Genomic DNA, 23245 nt, shown 5'->3' with positions numbered 1-23245 from the left:
CGGCGGGGAACCTAGGAAACCTGTTCCAATAACTCTAAATGTCACCTCTTTAATTCAGGCTTATTCTTGGTGGCATTAAAGGCAACTGTTCGGTCAAGATCAGCGTAAGAATATTATAGATCTGTAGTAGTCTTCCATTGAGGTTGAGTGGTGGAGAATCGACCAACGTGGACCCTTGAGCGTTTCTCCTAACAGTAGTGAACTTCCCATACTCAGTACTCAGCTCCTGTTGATGCTTGCTGGTGGATGCCAGGGTCCCACTCATCTACGCAGCTATGGCGTGGCTGGACCAAACACACTCAAGAGACACTCAGAAGTGTGAGGAAAGAGAACAGAAGGCATGTCGATCCATACCATACAGCAAAAAGTGCAGAAGCGGTGCCGGCAGCCAGTGGAGAGCCCTGAGAGTGGGGGGCACTTTGCATAACTTGTGCTTAGACTCCATCATCTATGGGGAAGGGACGCCAACACATTTCATATGTGTGAGGAGAAGCACTCCGGAAAATCGAATACTTGACATGTTTTGCCAATTCTCTGTGATCCAAGCCCGTATATTTGTGTAAATGCAGCGGTGCACACCATTCGCGAGGCCCAGGGGCCTACGAAGACCCCAACAACGCACCAAACATTCCAGGTCAAGTCTACACATCTCAGATGAACCCTTTACCAAAGCATAATACTGTATATTAACCACTGAGCAAGACTGGGGCCTCCGCTTGATTCCAGTTGGAGCCTTCCTCTGCCATGCTCTACTTGGCTTGCCTTCCTGCTGGAAACGTTGAGCTTTTGCTGCGTCCAATTTACAATCCGGCCTCGCTTTTAACCGCTAGCTTTGTCATAGTGTTAAATCAATGTGTTCACCTTCTCTACAAGAAGCTCAGCGAGATCTGACATGAGCACTGGTCAGCTGGGAGCAAGCCAGAGAGAAAATTTCATGGATTGGGTCACTGTGGAGCAGCCACAACGGGGACACTGAACACAAAGTCTCAGTGATGTGACCATGGCAGGACCTGATGAAGTTGTCAATCCTCCAAAAAGGTCATAGACCAACCCATTTTACACTTCCCTTTGACACAATGACTAACTTGTCTTCACCAGAAACCTTGCCAGTCACTGGACCCGTCCCAAACTTTTGCCTTGAGCCCTTGCCCAGAGACACACAGGCTGTGCCACAGCTGTTGTGACCAAAGGCTAAGTTTCTGGTACTGAACTACCCAGAACCTCTTGTAACTTAGAATTTCATCATTGTTTACATTTTCCTTCTCACAGTCCCAAAGCATTGTTTGTCTGAGAAAATTCCCATTGCTTCATGAAGCCCAAAGAAAAGAACAATAAAAATGTTTCATGCCTAATCGGGAGAAGGTTGTTGTGGTCAATCTTGATTCCAGCTTTCCTTTCTATAGCTAGTTAAGGCCATAGTCAGAACAGAAACAGAATGTCACTCCCACAGAGGTGGGCCCAGCACGGACTAGATGACAGACCTCGGGTGCTCCAGTTCAGCTTTCTATTTATTTTTTCCATAGACAATGAAGGTAGGGAACATGGAGAGACTACTCAGTTGCTGGTATACAATCACCATAACTAGAGTCTTCTAATGCTAACACCATTCAAACTGACACTTTGAGGGCGATTGGCAACCGGTTGGATAGGTCTCGCCTGAAGAAGATGGAGACAGACCAGTCCCCTGCAAGCCATTGCTAGTGACCGCGGCCAGGTCCTATGATGCTCAGTTCCCTGGAATGGTAGAACAGAGTCCCAAAGTTCACTTGCGCCTACACTGAATTGGCTTATGCCCACGTAGCTAGACTGATGATTCATTTATTTAATTAAAGCAAGGTGAGTGCCAAAAATTCAACCAAGGAACTGATACAGCTAATAAAAACCTTCAGCAACATAGCAGGATACAAGATCAACTCAAAAAAATCAGTAGCCCTCCTATATACAATAGACAAACAGGCTGAGAAGGAAATCAGAGATACATCACCCTTTACAATAGCCACAAATGATATAAAATACCTTGGGGTTACTCTAACTAAGCATGTCAAGGACCTATATGACAAGAACTTTAAGTCCCTGAAAAAAAAATTGAAGAAGATGTCAGAAAATGGAAAGATCTCCCATGCTCATGGATAGGCAGGATTAACATAGTAAAAATGGTGATCTTACCAAAAGCAATCTACAGATTCAACGCAATTCCATCAAATTACCAACACAATTCTTCACAGATCTGGAAAGAATAATACTCAACTTCATATGGAAAAACAAAAAACCCACGATAGCCTAAAGAATCCTGTACAATAAAACAACCTCTGGAGGCATCGCGATCCCCGACCTCAAGCTCTACTATAGAGCTACTGTAAGAAAAACAGCTTGGTACTGGCATAAAAACCGACATGTGGTCCAATGGAATCAAATTGAAGACCCTGACATTAACCCGCACTTCTATGAACATACAATTTTTGACAAAGAAGCCAAAAATGTACAATGGAAAAAAGAAAGCATCTTCAGCAAATGGTGCTGGCATAACTGGATGTCAATGTGTAGAAGGCTGCAAATAGATCCATATCTGTCACTGTGCACAAAAGTTAAGTCCAAGTGGATCAAAGACCTCAACATAAATCCAGTTACTCTGAACCTGATAGAAGAGAAAGTAGGAAGTACTCTTGAATGCATTGGCACCGGAGATCACTCTCTAAATATAACACCAGTAGCACAGACACTGAGAGAAACAATTAATCAATGGGACCTGTTGAAACTGAGAAGCTTTTGTAGAGCAAAGGACATGGTCAACAAGACAACGTGACATCCTACAGAATGGGAAAAGGTCTTCACCAACCCCACATCTGACAGAGGGCTGATATCCAGAACATATAAAGAACTCCAGAAATTAGACATCAAAATGCCCAAAAGTCCAATTAAGAAATGGGCTATAGAACTAAACAGAATTCTCAACAGAAGAAGTTCAAATGGCTGAAAGACATTTAAGGAATTGCTCAACATCCCTAATTATTCAGGAAATGCAAATCAAAATGATTCTGAGATACCACCTTACACCTGTCAGAATGGCTAAGATCAAAAACACGGAAGACAGCTTATGCTGGAGAGGATGTGGAGCAAGGGGAACTCTCCTCCACTGCTGGTGGGAATGCAAGCTTGTACAGCCACTTTGGAAATCAATATGGTGCTTCCTTAGAAAATTGGGAATCCATCTCCCCCAAGACCCAGCTATAGCACTCTTGGGCATATACCCAAGCAATGCTCAATCATACCACAAGTGCATTTGCTCAGCTATGTTCATATCAGCATTGTTTGTAATAGCCAGAACCTGTAAACAACCTAGATGCCCTTCAACTGAAGAGTGGATAAAGAAAATATGGTACATATACACAATGGAGTACTACTCAGCAGAGAAAAACAATGACATCATGAGGTTTGCAGGCAAATGGATGGATCTAGAAAACATCCTGAGTGAGGTAACCCAGACTCAGAAGGACAAACATGGTATGTACTCACTCATAGGAGGATACTAGATGTAAAACAAAGATGACTAGACTGCTACACAACTCCAGGGAGGCTACCTAGAAAATGGGATCCTAAGAATGACACAGAAATCGCCTAATGACAGAGAAATGGATGAGATCTACATGAACAACCTGGATGTGAGTGGGGGTAATGAAGGGCAAGGTTCAAGGAAAGAGAGCTTAGGGGAGCAGGAGATCCCAGCTGGATCAAGAACAGAAAAGGAGAACAAGGAATAAGAGACCATGATAAATGAAGACCACATGAGAACAGGTAGATTCATTCTTAAGATGCCTCTGTGTTTTCATTCCATGGATCCGCATAATCCCACACACTCCTGTTGTGACCACACAGCTACATAAATTTTTCCTTTTTTCTTTTTATTAGAATAGAAGGGGGGGAATATGGTGATATTTATTTGATTTTATTTGTATGTTAATAAATGAAGTTGCCGGTGAACAGAGGTCATAGACGTTAAGCAAAAGTTTGGAAGTGGTAGCAAATGCCCTTAATTTGATCAAATGACAGGCAGTCTCTGTGTAGTCAAGGACACAGCCAAGCATGGTGACCTGAACTTTTAATCTCAGTACCAACTATAGGGACCTGGAGGTCTGTATAGACAGGCAGTGATGAAGAAGTCATGTGGTTGGGATTAGAGCCAATGAGTAGGCAGAACAGAAAGGCAATAAAAAGACAGGTCACACAGGAGAAAGTCTTTCTCTCAGCAGAAGCTACAGCAGTGAGTTTTTAGGCTTTAACTCTGTATTTGGCTCTGTATTTCTTATTTACTAAGACCGTTTAGAATTTCATCTGCATTCCAAGTGGACCTGACTAATCCAATGTCACACATAAGATGCATACAGAGAGACAACTTAACTACTAAATTAAGTGCATGATGGTAAATTATAATAAAAAAGGAACCTAAAAAGAGTAAGATTAGGAAAAATATGGAAAAATATGGTTTACATTTTGAAAATATTGTTAGTTATTGTAATCCCTAGCTCTATCTCTAACCTTTTTTTTCCCTGAAAATATCTAATCGTAAGTGCAAGCCTTCATCAGAATCGCAATTAATTTATTTTTAAGAGTAATATGTCATGGCTGGAGAGATGGTTCAGGGGTTATGAGCACTAATTACTCTTGCAGGGGACCCAGGTTCAGTTCCAAGAGTCTATATGAGAGCTCTTCACTATCTGTTACTCCAGTTCCAAGGAATCTGAAACCCTTTTCTGACCTCTCTGCAGGCACCAGGCAAGCATGTGGTATACATACATGTATGTGGGCAAAACACTCACACACACTAAATAAATTTTAGAAAAGTCTTTAGAAAAGGGTAATGCTATGACCCTGTTTAGTTATGTTTCTACTGCTGTGATAAAACTCCATGATCACAGCTATTTATAGAAGGAAGGGTTCATTGGGGCTTATGATTCCAGAAAGTGTTGTCCATCACCACCATGATGGGAAGTGTTGCAGCAAATCCAAGGACCAGCTGAGAGCTCACATCTAGATCCCCAAACAGGAACTGGAGTGAGTACACTGAAAATAACACATTGCTTTTGAAAGTTCCAAGCCCTTCCCCAGTGACATAGTTAACATCTCTAAACCTACACAAACAGTATCACTACCTAAGAGCCAAGTATTCAGATGCCTAAGAATATGAGGGGTGGGATTTGGGTGGGGCTCTAATTCAAGCTACCACATTCTGCATTCTACTCTCTGGCCTCCCTAAAGTACTATGGCTGTATCATAATGAAAAAAATGCATTTAGTATCACTTCAAGGGTCCCCATAGTCTCTCACAGTCTTGGTGCTGTTTTAAAACCCCAAAGTCTCTTGTCAGACTCATGACAATGTCTTACCTGCAAACTCCTGTAAAAGCAAATTATATATTTCTTGTACACAATGGCAAAGAACATACATTACTATTATAATAGGGAGGAATAGGGGCATAGTGATGAAATGCTGGACTATATCAAGACTGATACCCAGCAATGCAAACTCCAAATCTTATATGTAGCTCCATGTCTGATGTTAAAAGACTTAGAGGGCTCCAACACTTCAATTAGTCTATTGATTGTTTTTCTAAGGCTGTGATAAAATACAATGATGAAGGCACCTTTTAGGAAGAAGGGATTGATTTGGGATATTGTTCAAGGATAAGAGCCTATTGCCATCATGGTGGGGAAGTGTAGAGGCAGGCAGGCATGGCAGCTGGAACAGCAGCTGAGAGCTCATGTCTTTAGCTGCAATCAGGAAGCAGAGAGAACAAATGGGGAATGGTGTGAGTTTTTGAACGCTCAAAGTTCTTCTCTAGAGACACACTTCGTTTAGCAAGTCTACTCTCCAAATGGTATCAACAGCCAAGTATTAATTGCCCAAGAATGTGAGGTCCCCTCCAACCACCATAAACCATTCAATAAGTGTAGTTGTCCTTTGGAGACTTTTGTCTTGAAGCAGCATCAAGCCCAGGTGTTGCCTCAGCAATCATTTTCTGAGAACACAAAATCAAACCTGGGTGTTCACAAACAAGCCTAAATTGAAGAGACAGCAGGTGTTGCTCAAGGGATGAGAGCCCTTTTGGAGCACAAACAATTTCATCATGAGTCTATGTCAGATATAGAATTCCAGGACTCCATGTGTTCCCTGCTATGATTCAGTTTTGCTCTGCTTGGTCATGCCCAACTCCTCTTTCGCAAGAGAATATTTACTCTGTGCCTTTGTGTATTGAAGTATGTAAACTCTTTTTTTTAGCAGATGTTTACAGTTAAGAGATTGCTTTGGCTTTGGACTTTGGAACATCATTGTGAGTGTTGACACTATGGGGACTTTGGACATGGGAACACATGTGTTTTGAACCATAGGTAGTTGTCTATCAGTCCACAGTAGCAGGTTTGAGCAGGAAATGTATCCTTTGAGCAAGTGTGGTTTGAACATGAAATATACCCTGTAGGTGCATGTGTTTGAGTCATTGGTCTACAGTTGGTTGTGCTGTTTGCAAAAGCTGTGGGAAATTTAGAAAGCCGTGATGGAGAGAAGTTAGGAAGTTCTTGCAGACAATCCAGAAACAAATCGTACAGATTAAGAGAGATCAGTTACATATTCTCAATGATTTTCAAAAATTATTGGATGATATTAACTGGTTTCAGCCTGGCATTGGGTTATCTACTTAAGAACTAAGTAATTTGTTTCAAATTTTGCAAGATGTCTCAGATTTAGGCAGTCCAAAACAATTAACAGCTGAGGCTGAAAGGGAATTAGCCCAAGTAGAACAAAACTTACAAAATGCCTGTGTGGATTGATTAGATCTCACAACTGAATGTATTTCCATAACTGTTCGTTCCAATCATTCCCCTACTGGACTCATTATGAGAGGGGCGATAATATTTTAGAATGAATTGTCCTAGCTCACAAACAAAGTAAAAACTTAAAGGCATACATAGAAAAGGTTTCTTCATCAATTGTCAAGAATGGATCCAGTTAAGGTTTGGGTACCTATGCCAAAGATGAAATTGCACAATTATGGGTGATTGCTACTGCTGCAACAGCCAGAGTGGCCCTCCTACAAAATTTAAAATGCTGAATTCATTAGAGACTAGCATAAGCATTCTACAGAACTTTGAACTAAACAAAATAAAATAGATAATGAGATAGTTAATAAATTATTTGATTTGAAGCAAGCTGTTATATTGTTGGGAGATCAATTAGAAATATTGAAGGAGCAAATACAATTAAAATGTGATTGGAATGTTACATCCTATTGTATTGCACATTTAAGGTCAATGACAGCAAGTATGATTGGGAAAAGGTTGAGATGCTTTTGACGGGTCACCCTGACTCTTCTCAAATGATTTATGACTTACAGCAAGAAAAAAAGGAAAATTCTACAAAAAGTTACCTGATATGACAGGAATGGATGTTATTGAAAGCCTTGCAGATATGATACCCTCATTCAACCCTGTGAATGACTTCAAGAGATTTCTTGTTTTAGCAAGTGTTACTCTTGTGCTAGCAATAGGAACTGTATTGGTTTTAAAATGTTTTGGCTTACTTACATAAGATTGTAAAACAGAATAGAGAAAAGACTGTATATGCTGCAAAGCTATATAATCTCCAATATAATTAATGGTTGCATATTAAAAAGGGGGTATAATAATGGAGTTCCTGAAGATTTCAACAGCTGGTTTGATTCCTGATTATTAGCACATAGTTTTGATCCGTCTATGCACACATGTATGTATCATGAAGTATGTGTGGAGATCAAAGGATAACTTCTGAGAGCTTGTTCTTTCCTTGTACCATGTGGGGCCCAGGACAGAAGTCAGGTGACCAAGTCTGGCAATAGACACCTCTACCCACTGAGCCATGACTCTGGACCAAATATGGATAATCTAATAAATGTAGCCTGGGTGGTTATTTTGGCAAACAGGGATGGAGTTTCTTTGGGGTCAGTTTGTTAATTGCCTCTTTTCTTTATGGGACATGAAGTACAAACCATAAGCTCCATATATTCTAGGGGAATGGAAAAAGAGAACATACATTATGGGGTTTCCTATGTGTTGCCTATGGACTACTAGAGGCTTCCTTTCACATATGTTCTCCAAATGGGGAGGTCCTAAGTAACGTTGTGAAGTTGCTTTGTTTGAGTTTCACTAAGGCAGGCAGGAAGAGGCCTGGGAGACAGCCCTGGGAGGTTTTCCTTTCCTTCTGTCTGTTCCCACAGCTTGCTTTTCTCCCTCCTCTCTGACTCCTCTCCCCACTCAGCTCACCAGCTAGAACAAATTCTCCACATCACTCCTCTTCTCCTCAGCTTTCCTTCTGGATGCTTCCATTCCATTTTCCCTTGTGGTAGAAGGTGCACAGGCTGTGAACCTCTGTGTGGACACTCTAGTAGGGCCTGGCACTTCAGTGTTCTCCTCAGAGCCCTCAGGTACTTAGAGGTTTTAGTTCACGGCAGCCAGCCTGTGCTTTCAATGTCAGATCTTCTGACTCAAAGCACATTTCAAAGTGCTTCCCTTTGCAGATGTGCTTGTGGGATGCAGGCACAGTTTGGTCACTCTGCATATATCCAGTGCCCCGCTTGTCACAATAGCAAGAAATTGCTTGTCTTGGAAACTAGTGAGGGGTGGCAATGTATTCCCTGTGTATACAAAGATGACCATGTTACCAATATACCACAACACTCATTCACATTCACATGGACTGGGAAAGAGCTTCAGATGCACCACCACCTGGAAGAAACCAGATTTCCTAGGTTGAAGGACACATAATGTCCTGGAATGGAGACCATGAGATCATTGCCGGTAGTTCGATGCTGTAATTTTATTCACAACACAATCTATAGCACAGGACATGTTATTTTAACAACAAGGGACGGTACAGATATGCACAAGGATCCATAATGTCCTGAACAAATTACTAGCTGTGATAGAGCTATTTCCTGGTCCAAATCTTCACCTCATTCATAGCCCCATAAGAGAGATCACTCCATAAGTCTATGGTGGAGTCAGGTACAAGGCACAGGGATCCAATCCTGTCTAAGGGTAAAGGTTGAGGCTGATTTTGTTCCCTGCCAACCATCAGTCAAAACCCTCTACAGTGAGGGATTTCACAAGCCATCAATCTGACTTTTGATATTTGACCTGAGGGAGGATAGCATGAAGCAGGGCCAGAAACAAGTCCTCAGTCAGTTCCAAGGTATCTTATGTTATCCATTTTAAATGAGTGAAGACTCAGGGTTGTAAGCATGTCATTATTAACATCTAGGAATCTGAGAGGGAAGGGGCAGTGACCAGATCCTCTTAGATTGCTGTTTTCTGAGGAAGCCATGGGGAGGGTTGTACAATTTGTTTTTGTTTTTGTTTTTCCTTTGCTGAGGACAGAGGGAGAAAGGAAGAGCCAGTTTTCCCCAAGGGAAGAAGAGTTCTACTGGGAAGTGAGGGGAGCAGAGAATTCTATCTACAGACTGATGTCTTCATCAAGCCTCAGACTTTTCTAGTTGTCTGTGTCCCATCTGTGATGCTCAGTGGCTGCTAAAGAGTTTCAGCCCCAACATCACCTGGGAAACACCTAGAATTCAATGCAGGAATGCCAGGAAGACCTATTGACATCAACCAACATTCAGTCGAGGAGGCCACTGATAACATGGAAAGAGCTGGTCCCAAGCTTCCAGTTCCACAGTCCTTAGTGAGGTCTCCTGACCCTCCTAGACAGGCCTTGGGAGGACTAGGAAACCATGTGAATCCACTGCTGCTGTGCCTCACACCAGCAAATATTGCAGTGCAGGACTGTGGTATAGGAAGCTGAGGTGCAGAAATTTTGGGGAGGCAGAGAAAATGGGGTTACAGCTGTCAGAGAGATCTCCCACCATCCCTAAAGCCTCAAACTGCACTTTTCTGGTGAGGAAATGTGCTGAACTCTGAGGAGAAAATTGAGTGGCAGCCCAGGAATTTGGATGGCATGTGGGCAATGCATCTGCTTGTGAAACTAGAGAAGCCTGTCTTCTGGGTTTGTCCTCACCACTTTTGCAGAACCTCTCACTGACAGCTCCTTTTACAGCTGCAAAAGAAAGCCCACCCTGTCTATCCTGATCATCCTGAGCAGGGCCTGATCCCACAGGCTGGGGTTCATGGGGATACTGGGGATGAGGCTGCTGCTGGTAAGTTGTTGAGACTTGCCTTCTGGGTCATCTCCTCATTCTTCATGTGCTCTCATCCAGGTACTTTTGTCTTGTTCCATTTTAGACAGGTGCAATGTAAAATGTCTTCTACAAGATCAAATTTTATAAAGGATTTACTTATTTTAATTTACACATAGAGTGTTTTACCTGCATGTATGCCTGTGCACCACATGTGTGCCTGGTGCCTTTGGAGGCCAGAAGAAGAGGGCGTTGGATTTTCTAGAGCTGGAATTACAGATGGTGGTGTGAATGAAAAGTCCCTAATGAAAACTGTGGCTTTGAAAACCAATAGTCTAGCTCTGCTTCAGGCTTCACTGTTGGGAACAGGTTAGAGAATTCCTACAATGCCATATGTCATATATATATATATATTCTTTGTAGATTTCACCTCATGCATTCTATCCCACTCATCGCCCTGTGACTTCTCATCCACCCTCTGCCCTTGCAACCAGACCCCAGAAAACAAAACCAAATTTAAAAGAAAAACTGAAAACCAAACAAAACCAAAAAACGAACAAAACATAAAAACAAAAGAAGAAGAAGAAGAATCTTGTCATGGAAACTGTGTTATCTTAACACATGACAGGTGGGAGATCAGAACATCAGAATGCCAAAGATGTGTGGATAGTAAAGACTACTATTTCAATGTGAACTGTAGTATTTCAAATGTGAACAGTTTATCGGTCCAGAAAACACTTGTGTTGGATTTCGACAAATGGTTTGTCTCTGTTGCACATGGTAAAAATTTTGAGCAAAGCTTGACTCAAAAGTAATGGGCTAATTAATCTGAGACAGGAAATTTCAATGTGACACCATGTTTCTGGATCACAGACTCCAATGTGTGAAACAGCATGCATCTGTAAGTCCTTTCAAAGAGAGAGCTGCAGGCAGCTTACTCAAAAGGTGGTTGCCTATGGATGTGTTTTCTAGATTCAGACACTTAGCAGTCATTGAAGCCTTGGTCCAATTTCTACTGCTGGAAATTTCAGCAGAACCTGTCATCATTCACATAATACTACTTTTCCAGGCACAGAATAATGCAGGACTTCTGGACTCAAGGAGGCTTTTAAACTAGAGTTTAAAGAAAGCCTTTGAACTCAGAGTAATGTGTAGCAGGGTTAGATTCCATGTGAGGAGCCTCTGAGAAAGTGATGCATGAGGCTATGATGGTGAAGCATTGGCCACAGTATGAACCCACAGTGTTAGAGGTGTGAAGAACATGAAACACCTTTAGAGGAGACTCCCAGCCAACATCTGGAGACACTGAAGAGTAAGGCCATGGAAACCACAAATACTAAGGCCATAGGGATAGGGCTGCCCAACCCAGTTAGAACATACTGGACATGTAGGCCAAGGGGCATTCTTAGTGGACATTGTGTTCTTTCATTCTTGCCTTCTGTAAGATGATGCAATACTCATTTTTGCCCGAATTAGATATGAGCACAAGTTTTGGGTGCAAGGCTTTCAGATGATCTGCTGGAGTCTAGAGAGACCAGTTGGACGATCGATAAGTTAACAACCACAGTCAACAGTGACAGGTGTCCTGAACCAGTATGCAACTCTCTGTGGTAGGGTGGAGATTCCCAGGAAGGGTAGCCTGAGGCAAGAAGAATTAGTAGAGAAACTACATTTCAGGGAGTGGGATGAGCTGCCAGAAGGAACATCCTGGAAGAACCTTGATATAGATGCTGGGTTTTCAGTGGATGGTAAAGGATGGTTCTCCCCAACTATTCCTTTAAAAAAAAAAAACTTTATTTGTTTCTTTATTTTACATCCCAGCCACAGTTTCCACTTCCTCTACTCCTCCCAGTCCTTCCCCTAACCCTCCTCTGTTCCCCTTCCCCATCCACTCCTCCCCATTTCTGTTTAGGAAAGGGCAGCTATCCCATGAATATCGGCAAAGCATGACATAAGGAGTTGCCCTAAGACTCAGCACCTCCCCATATGTTAAGGCTGGGCAAGGAGGAGTAGAGTCCCCAGAGCCAGTGAAGAGTCAGCTTCCCTCTTTCTGTCCCTCTCTCCATAGGCTCCTCTCTCCCCTTTCCTCTTATATAGTACAGTGATTAATTGTTCCACCATAGACTCCCGGTGGCCTTCTGTTTCTTGATTCTCATCGTGATTATGCAACTCACTCACATTAGGCAGTACCTTCAATTCACATTTACATTTATGTTCAAAGCAATTTGATAAAATCTGTGTCTACTGTATCTCATTTTTCAGTTTATTCACTCAGAATTGCCACCCTGGTCAGACACTGTTGACATTGAGGTGAATCATGTCCCCTCAGCACAGAAACCAGGTAAATGGTACTCAGTGTATTTAGAAGGACAGAACAATTAGCTATGGATAATAAATGTAGATGGTAAAGGGGAGAAGCTTTGTAGAGTGGGTGAGTAAGGAGCTGAGAAGATTGCATTAGCTGAAGATGCACCTGTCACTTCTTCTGTTGGTAAATTGATTTGCACCATTTACACATATTGGGAGTCAAGTCTGAGAGCATGAATCCCCCAATTTTAGACTCAAGTGACTGTCTCAAAGGTCCTGCAAGATCCTTTCCTCTGACAAAGTCCCCCTCCTCTCATCCCTGTGATGAGGAAAAAGGAGAACAAAAAACAGTTAAAGGTATTCAAGACACGGGGCCCTCCAGAACAGGTAGAAGAACCATTGCCAACAGAGGTTATTGCTTGTCTCGTGGTATAAAGATACCCACTGTGGGAATAGCAAATGGGAAAGCTATGTAACCATGGGACTGGAACCTTCTCACAAGGCAATAACTGAGTCACAAGTATTAGGTACTTTGTATTGTTGTTGCAAGACATCACAGCCAGAGCAAATGTAAAAGAAAGCATTAAATCGGACTCACGTTTTATTTCCTGGGGTTGGAGATGAGTATGGCAGCAGGCACAGCAGAGAGCTCCCTTCTTGATCTGGGAGCACCAGGCAGAGAGAGCACTAGGAGCAGCAGCTGTTCAAAGTCCACCTTAAAGACACCTCCTCCCACAAGGCCATCTATCCTAATGCTTTCCTAGCATTTCCACCAATGCGGACCAAGGATTCAAGATTCATGTGAGTCTATGAGGCCATTCTCCTCCAAAGGCCACCAGTGCTGTCAAGCTCCAGCAAGACTGTTTGAGCAGGGACTCTCTGGCCATTTCGATCAGTGTTTTAAGAGCCTTATTTGAGATTACATTTGCTTCCTCTCCCCCTGGGGCTACTCTAGTCATTTCTGATGGGTAGTGTAAGGCCCTGGTTGATGATGTTATCATTATGAGTCTAAAGTTTTATTCCTAATTTACCTTTTATTAAAACTAAGAAAAATAAAAGTTTAACTATTTAGTCTTTAACTCCATCAAAGACCCTAGAATGGTGAAGTGTTACCTAACAACAAAATATCCAGGCGGTGAGGATATAACAGTCTATCACTATTCAATACTCAGCAACTGATCACCTGTGTAAATGCTAAACTAACAAACAGGTGCCTTAAATAAACTACCTTGAATAAGGCTTGTCTCAGGTAAAAATCAAGCAGAGTACTAAAACATCACAGCCACCTTTTTAACATGTCTCCAGACAGGCCAGATCTACCTCAGATAAATGTCAGCTCCAAAAACAAAATAATAATGAGTCTTTTCTCTAAGCTTTTATGTCACCAGTGTCCTGTCAGACAGAAGGTTCCCAGCCACACCATGAAGGACAGACAGCTGCAGGACAAGGCATGACAGAACTTCATCCCAGGACCTGCCACACCATGAAGAATAGACACAACTGCAGGACTTCATCCCAGGACTTCAGGAGCCAGCCTCCGCATTTCCCTTCAAGGACCAATCGACATCCACCATTCAGCCTGAAGCAGTCTTTGAGAGAAACGGTGCCCCATACCTATCCATCCACATTTTTTTTCTTTTTTTAAGAACAAATGAGTCGGGAATGATAGAAAATTACAACACGTCCACATGGTTGGGCTTGACCAGCGGACTGCCTAATTATTTCTGGTTCAAAATAGCCATTTCCAGGTCAGAATATCTCACGTGGCTAGGACTCCATGGCTTTACATGGTTGCATAAAGCGTGCGCGGCCATAGGACTCACACCAAGGGGAAACAGTGGAGTCACTGGAGCCTCCCACCATCTGGTTAAGAAACAGGATCCACACCCAGCTGAGGAGCAGGGGCCACTCCCCCTCTTCCTTGAGCTGTGTGTTCTCATTCTGCTGCCCAAAGCTCACACTCCAGTATTTGGAGATCAAAGATCAAGAATTGTCTCTGAACATTCTCCTGCAAGTAATCTCTTAAACAGACCATCTACTGAACACTCTTCTGGGTCCCCAGAGGCCACCATTGCCTAGTGTCCATCTCTGTCTGACCCTCAGGACACCAACGATCTCTCAGCAAACCATGCTAAGTGGTGTCCAGCCTCTTTACTCACTGGCCCTCCTGCTCCCCCACGTGCACACTCCTCCTCTACACCATCTCTCCAGCTGTCCTCCCTGCATGGACCCACCTGCACACACACAAATATATTTCATAGTAAACCCAAGGCCCTGACCCCAGTGCTCCATCCCTGATCCAGACTTAAAGTCTAGTAGAGAGAGAAAAATATTACATTTGGTAGGGACTGTAGATAGGAGGGTTTACAGTGTCCTGAGAAGGTCAGGTGCTAAGGGAGGTCAGTATTCCTGCTGGATGAGGGTAGTATATACCGTCAGCTGTAGCAATAAATAAAGACAGTCAGGGGGCAGCCTCCAGAACCCACTCAATATGCTATGGAAAGTAGTAAGTATTTAGCTTGAGCTTCCTAAAAAGCATGCTGGGGCCACTGAATTAGAAAAGATGAGGGGACAATCCAAGAGTCTAGCAACAAACTGAAAGTCTGATGTGATTGTAGCAAAGTGGAGGCCTGATTCATGTGACTGCAGCAAAGTAGAATTCAGGTCTAGTAAAGCAAGCTTGTGAAGAGACACCAGAGAGGATTAAGTGTCCTCTGCAGACCCATGGGCACATTTGCACAAGATATAATCTGATGTCACACAGTGCCCTCTGCTGGTTAGTTTTAACCATCATCTTCACAGGATCTAAAATCACCTGGGAAGGCAGTCTCTACAAGGAATTATGTACATAAGATTGGCCCACACGTATGGCTGTTCTTAATCAAGGTGGGAAGATGTGAGATGGAAGAATGCTACAGGGACCAGAAGCAGCAAGCAGTTGGCATGGACGCATTTGTACCTCTCTGCTCTTGACTGTGTATGTGATGTGACTAACCTCTTAAGTCCCTGCCTTGACTTCCCCAGGTTGACAGATCCTAACCTGTGATAGTACACCAAACTCTTTCCCCCATATTCAGCTTCTGGCCAGGGAATTTGTCACAGCGATGGAAGTGAAGGCAGAATCCAAGCATTCAGTCCCTTCTGCTGGAACTCCAAACCCTGCATGCTTTCTCCTCTCTTTGGCAGCCTAGCTTTGCTGCAGTTATCAGCATTTCTCCCATTCAGGTCTTACTGCCTGAATAGTCATCCATACCTCCTTATCTGATCCCTCTATCACTCACCTCGATGGTTCATCAATTTCTGAAACTTGAAGTTCCTCCACACACCATGCTTTTCTATATGGCCATGTAGGATGTTCTCTTTCTAAAGCACAGAGATATGGACCTCAGATAACAGATTCCAGGGACCAGTGTTTTACAAGCCTAAACTGTAGAGAGAAGATTTGGGTTGATATATTAGGGTACCCAGCAGTTTATGGGGGCAGGGAGAGTTCTCTCTTTCCAAGCATGATGACGCCAACTGCCTGTGAGGAATATTGGTCAAGAGAATGGGCCATGGGTTCCCACCTGACCTTGTGTGTAAAAAGGCTGTGCTACTGGGTTTGTGATGGAAAGTTCCTGGTGAACTGTTGTTAGGAATGCTTCATTCTTCTCACTTTCCTTTTCCAGTTTCTAAGATTATGAAGAGTGCTTGCTTCTAAGAACCCCTTGAATCTGAATGTGGCCCCTGTGTATTTGAAAAGAGTGTTGGGTAAGATATATATGCATTTAGGATTGCTGTCATGTGGGAGTCTCTTATCCCCACACCTAAAGCAGCTCAGCAACCAGACTCTAGACTCCATGTAGAAGCTCTCTCCTACTGTGGGTTTAGGATTCCACACCTGGGACTGAACACAGCATTGGCACTCTCTCCCTTGGATGTGCAAGGGATCTGAGTTAGGATTCTGAAGTTTGTGTTCCACAAATCTGTTAGTAATTTCCTGCGAAAGGATATGACAAACAGAATCAGGGGCTTTGTGGATGTTCAAGCGTGAGCTTTAACCAAAGCATGCTCTGTTGTGGAATACTATTTTAGGATGTGTTATATTTGTTTATGCTGTGGAACACTTAATTTAATGATAGAAAGATGTGTTGCATTCTTTTATGTTGCATTCATTTAAGTTCATGAAGCTGTGTTACTTTGCCTATCTAAACATCTGATTTGTCTAATAAAGAGTTAAACAGTCAATAGCAAGGCAGGAGAGCAGATAGGCTGGGCTGGCAAGCAGAGAGAAAAAATAGATAAAATCTGAGAAAAGAGATTGAGGAATAAAAAAAGAAAAGAGGACATTAGAGGCCAGGCACTCAGCTATACAGCCAACCACAGAGTAAGAGTTAATGAAAGGTACACAAAATACAGAAAGGCAAAAGCACAGAGGAAAAAGATAGATGGGATAGTTTAAGTTAAGAAAAGCTGGCTAGAAACAAACCAAGCAAAGACTACGTATTGATAAGATGAAAGACAGACAGAAAGAAAGCAAGGAAGGAAGGAAGGAAGGAAGGAAGGAAGGAAGGAAGGAAGGAAGGAAAGAAGGAAGGAAGGAAGGAAGAATAGAAAAAAGGAGAAAGAAAGGCCTCTAAGATAATTTATGTGGGAGCTGGGTGGTGGGACCCTCAATACAGTCAAAGAGGAAGAACAGCAACAATTACTGCTGCTGCTACTCCGCTCTGCCTCTGGGAAGTGACAGCCTGCACTCACTTTTTAAACAGCATGTCTGTTTTGAACCTACCTGTGCATTCTAAGTCTATAAGAATGCTCTTGTCCTTTTATGTCCTGTCTGGATCTGTGAACCCTGATCCCATGAAGGAAAGAAGACTGTAGCTACAACAGTTCTGTTAGAGAGGAGACAAATGTGCCCTCTAGCCCACTCTGGTAATGAGGGACAAGGCCCTATCAGAAGTGTCAGGCATCTGACCCCAAGACATACATCTGCCTCACAGAAAATCATAGCAGAAGAACATATCCCATTTCTGGAGTGGAAGGATCTCCAACAACTCCTCTGGGAGATTGACATAAGGGCTTGGTCACCCCATATCTTAAACTATGCCACATCCACTTTAGAGTCTGGCCCTTCTGAAACATGGAAAAGAAGATGCCTGGCCCTCAGTGACAATCTGGGAAGGAACCTTCACTAAGCATCACACCTCATTGACCCACAACACTACCCTAGCATTAACTCTTGCTTCAGCCACTGAAATGATCATCTAATCAAATAAAGTAAAACAAGGCATTCAGCAATACTTCATCTACCCCTGGAATTCTGAAAAGTAAATGACTTGTGTCCCTGCTATGGCTCCATTTTTAAATCAATTTAGGTTTTCTTCATGCACAGTACAAGTTCCTATTCTTGTTTCTAATCTAAAAACACTTTTACAAATGTGCATGTATAAGCATATGAACATTATGATAATAATACACATTTCCTAATTGACTTTCTATGTCCACTTTGTGTGCCTACTTGTGAGACTCAGCAGGTGTGTGCAGATGTCAAAAGACAACATGTGGAGTTAGTCCAGGAACCGAACTCAGATTATCAGTCTCTGTGGCAGGAAACTTTACCTGCATAGCCATCTCACCAGCCCTTAAGCTGAAGTTGTAAACTATACAGAGACTGTGTCTCTGACTGACAGTCTCCACTCCATAGCTCTTTCTTCTGCTGCCTCTGAAGAAAAAACTATTAGGGAAGGTTAATTCGGCTCACTCTAGCTGACATTTTAACATTTAAGAGTTAATTCTCAGCATAGGCAATAAATTCTCAGGCACATCTCTGATTTCAAGACTAGCCTGATCTACAAAGTGAGTTCCAGGACATCCAAGGCTATACATAGAAACCCTGTTGAGAGAGATACAGTGAGAGAGACAGAGAGAGAGAGGGAGAGAGAGAGAGAGAGGGTACTTATTCTCAAAGGAGATAAAAGGGGAAAATACATGAACTCTTGCTGTAGTTTTAGCTTAGAGATTTACAAAAAGAATAAAAGACACCATTTTCAAAGGAGGTAACAGGCTTGCAGGGCCCTCTCCTCCCACCATACTCCCTCCATTTCTTGGGACTTCTTGAACCTTGCAGCAGAGAGGTTTCCTCCTTCCTCAAATTCCTCTGTGACTGATGCCAATGTGTAAAATAGCTCTCTACCTGGAACCCACACTGTACTCCAGTGGGAGATTTCCACTGTCCTTCCTGTTCCCCATGACACTCTCTCATCCTCACCATGAGCACTGTAGCAGCGTGCTTGCAGGAGCCTGTCCATCAGTCCTACTTCATTCATTACCTGGGGACCATGCTAAACCTTTCAGTAGACCCAGCTTTCCTCTTCCTGTGGACCCTCTCCTCCCCAATCCCTCAATTCCAGCTTATCCTGATTCCTTCTTGTCAGCCCCCAATACATAGAAGCCCTGTGTACTTGGGACCACATTGGCTGCATCTGTCAGGGACTCTGTCATTATCCTTTCCTGTCCTCCATTATGATCTCTCCACTCTCACCTTCAGATACATAAAAACCTGATACATGTCCCCTTTTCCCACCTTGGCTCCATTCACTGGAGACTCCAACTCTTGGTTCAGACCCAGGGTCCCCTAGCCCATTCAAGACAGCCTCTCCAGATTATTCTTTGCCTTAGGTCATCCTACTTGCATAAGGCCCACTTTCTACCACACCTCCAGCTTCCTGGGGACCACATCTCTTGATGTAGACAGGATCCCCTTGGCTATTTCCTGGAACAACTCTAAGGCCTTTTACCTAGCACACCTCTATTCCTCTTTGCCATCCACTAATCTGAAGAAGCACTGTCTACCTGGGAACCACAACAACCATACTTCCCTAAGATCAAGAGAGGGCAACAGAAACCAAACAACAGAGCACCCACAAAACAAGGACTAGATATCAACACCTAAAATCACCTGGGTCATCACAAACCCAGAGGCCAAGACACCAGCATGGAAACACAAGGACTTCAAAGCAGCCATTCTGAATATGTTCATGGACCTCACAGAGGATATGGAAAACCCTTAATGAGGCCTATGAAAACACAGAGGAACAGTGAGGGACATGATGAAAACCTGAAAGTTCAAGACCTGAAAGTTGACATGGAATAGCTAAAGCAAACCCAAACTGAGACAAAATTGGAAATGACAAGGAAGTCAAACTCAAACCTCAGAGTACACAACATGAAAGAGAGAATCTCTGGTGTTGCAGAAGAAATGGATACCTCAGTCACAGAAAATGTTAAATCTCCACAGAGCTCAGCACCTTTGCTGGGTCACTAGAGATGGTCCTTGTGACAATTTCTATAGCTCTCACTTGGTGATATATATCCAGAGATATAATGACCATGTCAGTGTTCAGTTGCCTCTGTACAATGAGTGTGGCACTGAGCATCTGGATTCTCAGCTGTCCTTGAATATGCCTGGATGTTTTTCTTAATTTAAATATTGCTTCCCACTAATGAAATGACAAGTTGTCGTTTTAAAACTGTGTTGACAAAGCATGGAATAGAAACCCTTTGTTCTTTTCCCTAATCTAAGTTTTTGTCATTTTTATTGCTCATGTTCCCACACCATGGCCATGCTGATCCATTAACAGGAAAGAATGCACCAGGTATCTGGGATCAGGGTGGAAATGAACAGGAATCATTTGGATTTTTTGCTTTATTTCCTTACACTAACAGTGTGTTGTCTGTGATTAGGTACCAGAACCTGTTGGAAGCCTTTGTCCAGGCTAGTGTGACAGCCTTCATCTACACCAGCTCAGTTCATATTTCAGGTCCCAACTCCTACAAGGAGATCATCCTTCATGGCCATGAGGAAGAATAACTTGAAACTACATGGTCTGATCCATATCCACACAGCATAAAGGTGGGTGAGAAGGCAGTGCTGGCCACAATGCGAGCATCCTGAAAAATGGTAGCACTTTGCATACCTGTGCCTTAAGACCCACATACATTTATGGGGAGGGAAGCGCATTCCTTTCTGGGGTAATGCTTACAGCCCTAAAAATAATAGTATTTTGGATGTTACTGGAAAATTCTCCACAATCCACCCATTTATGTGAGCAATGCAACCTGAGCTCACATTTTGGCTGCCAGGGTCCAAAGAGACCACAGATGTCACTAAGCATCCAAGGATAGTTCCACTATATCTCAGATAACACCCATCAGGAAAGCTATGATGATTTACATTGCACCCTGAGCAAGGACTGGAGCCTTCATCGGTCCCTGCTGTAGCAGTTCCTGTTCTTGATTAGGCTTCCTTTACCTGGAAAGAAGCCAACACAGTTCACCTTGGAAACTGGTTTGAAGCCTTCATCTACCCAAAGAATGCTGGAGGCCATACCAGTTTGTCAACAAAACAGCAGAGACCAGGAATATGGGCTACTGCTTCCTGAGAGATACCTAGGGGTCCTGGCTTCCCTCCTGCCCAGCCCTGAACATGGTACTCTACAGAATCAGGAGAAACCTTGAGGGGTACTTGAGATGCCACATTTGCCTTCAAAAGTGATCCTAGTCAGAAGATAGGGAAGCAGAGCTATGGTCAGCCTCCACTTGAGCTGTACAGAACTTTCCACTGAGCCAAACACCTGCCATCTTAGGAAGCTCAACTGTGCCTAAATGTGAATCATCCCAGACTAGTCAACAGTTGACATTGCCTTTAGAAGAGGGGGCAGGAAGGATCATGGGACCCTCACTTGAGTGTCTAGCCACTCCATACCACCTATTATATGCAATTCTACTCTAATTGGATATGGCCTCAAGGAGGGGCTAGCGTATATAGGATGAGAGAGAGGAGGGCTCTGTCTATTCAATTATGAGAAAAGTCATCATACCTGCTATGTAAAGACTTTCTAGTGTAGCCTTCTGCAGGGAGCATCCACTCTCCTGTAAGTCACTGCCTCACCCACACACTGAAATTGAGGCCAATAAATTCACTGCTATGGCAGGAGGAACTTTAGTAGTACCTTGTCATGGTTTGTTATTGGAGCCTTAGAGAAAGCAGGAAGACATTGTTAATGTCTCCTCAAGTGAAAGAATTTTAGCAACAACTTCCACAATCTGTATCAGAGAAAGTTCTAGAACACAGCCTGATGTGTGTGGTTATTCCCAGTTTTGAGTGTCCACCCTTACATTTCCACGTTGAGACAAATTATGAGTTCACATCAAAATAAAGACAAAAAATATCTGGATTCCTCCCAGAGTTGTCTCCCACTGAGCCTGAGCTGTGGAGCACTGCCCTTCCCTTCACATTTAATCATTTCTCCTTCTTCCTCCATATCCATAGCTTCCTTCCATACCCACAATCTTTTCTCCTGTATCCTCAGCCTCTTCCCTTCTTGCCACTTCCTGTATTGTCCATCTCAATTTTCCTGAAAAGAGGAAGCTAATAAAGACTGGTTTGACATGTGGCAGGATTCAGACAGCAAAGTGCACTGGCCACTGAGTCTGACCACCTACCTGAGTTCAAGTCCTGGGACTTACATGGTGGGAAGAGAGAACTGACTTCAGCCATATGTGCCACAGCATGCATGTGTAAGCACACACACACACACACACACACACACACACACACACACACACACTTAAAATAAGTAAGAATATAAATAAATGAATGGAGAAAGAAAGGAAGGAAGGAAGGAAGGAAGGAAGGAAGGAAGGAAGGAAGGAAGATCTCATCTCCCATTCCTCACCTTTGGGAATCCAATTGATGAGAGAGAGGAGAGATGCTGCAGGTGAGGGATGTCAAGATCATGATGGGAGGACATGCAGAGATGACTGGCCACACTAGTGGAAGCCCATGAACTGTGGACTGGTGGCTGTGGAGCCCCCATGGGACTGGACTAGGCCCTCTGAATACAGAAGATGGTTGTTTGGCTCAAACCATCTTGGGGGGCACCCAGGCAAGGGGATCGGGATCTGTCCCTGGTCTATGGGCAGGATTCTGGAACCTGGTACCTGTAGTGTGACACCTTGCACAGCCTTGGTGCAGTGGGAAGGGACTTGGACCTACCTAGGCTCAGTGTGCTGGGCTCTGCTGACTCCCCATGGGAGACCTCGATTTAGGGGATGTGGGGGTGTTGGGTGGCTTGGGAAAGAGGGCAGGGGTGGGAGGAGGGAGGAGGGGGGTCTTGGGATAGCACTGAAGTGAGTAAAAATTTTCTTAATAAAGAATACAAAAAGAAAGAGAGAGGGGGGAAAGAAGGAAGAAAGAGAGAGAGAAAGAGAAAAGAAAGAGAGAGAGAGAGAGAGAAGAAAAAAGAAATAAGATTTGGGTGCTTATAACATAGTTCTTAACTGATCTAGGTACCAAAATCCAAAACCATTTCAAGTCCACAGTGACAGTGACAATCCAAAGCAGGTATGGGTTTGGAAAACTTGAAGGGATAATGGTGCCACTTTCTAATATTGGATATTGTCTCCTCTGCCATTAAAAACCACAGACAGTACAACACTCTCACCTAGCACCAAGATTTCGTCTTTGTCCTGTTCAATAGCATATTTGCAGATGGAAATCATAGTATGTAAGCAAAGGATCTGTAAATTTTAAAATAATAAACTCCAAACATACCATTGAGTTTCATTTTGTGTTGGCCCACCATTGGGCATGAAGCTTGCCTGTCAGTATGCTTTGTATACCCAGTGACACTCCAAAACATGATTTTTTCTTTGTGATCCACTATCAAGTGGAGATAGCCTCTGGTTTAGGGGAGAGAGTTTGTGTCTGCTTCCATCTAAGCACCAAAACTCCATCTGGCTT

The 23245-nt window shown here is 43.2% G+C and overlaps 1 pseudogene; it reads left to right on the top strand.

Annotated features, from left to right (window-relative positions):
- Positions 1-275: 275 nt before the first annotated feature.
- Positions 276-20721, top strand: LOC118586219 (annotated as a pseudogene).
- The last annotated feature ends 2524 nt before the right edge of the window (positions 20722-23245 follow it).

This window comes from Onychomys torridus, chromosome 6 (genome assembly GCF_903995425.1).
Source record: "Onychomys torridus chromosome 6, mOncTor1.1, whole genome shotgun sequence".
NCBI lineage: Eukaryota > Metazoa > Chordata > Mammalia > Rodentia > Cricetidae > Onychomys > Onychomys torridus.
The sequence above is the reverse complement of the archived record's forward strand: the minus strand, read 5'-3'. Positions and strand labels throughout refer to the sequence as shown.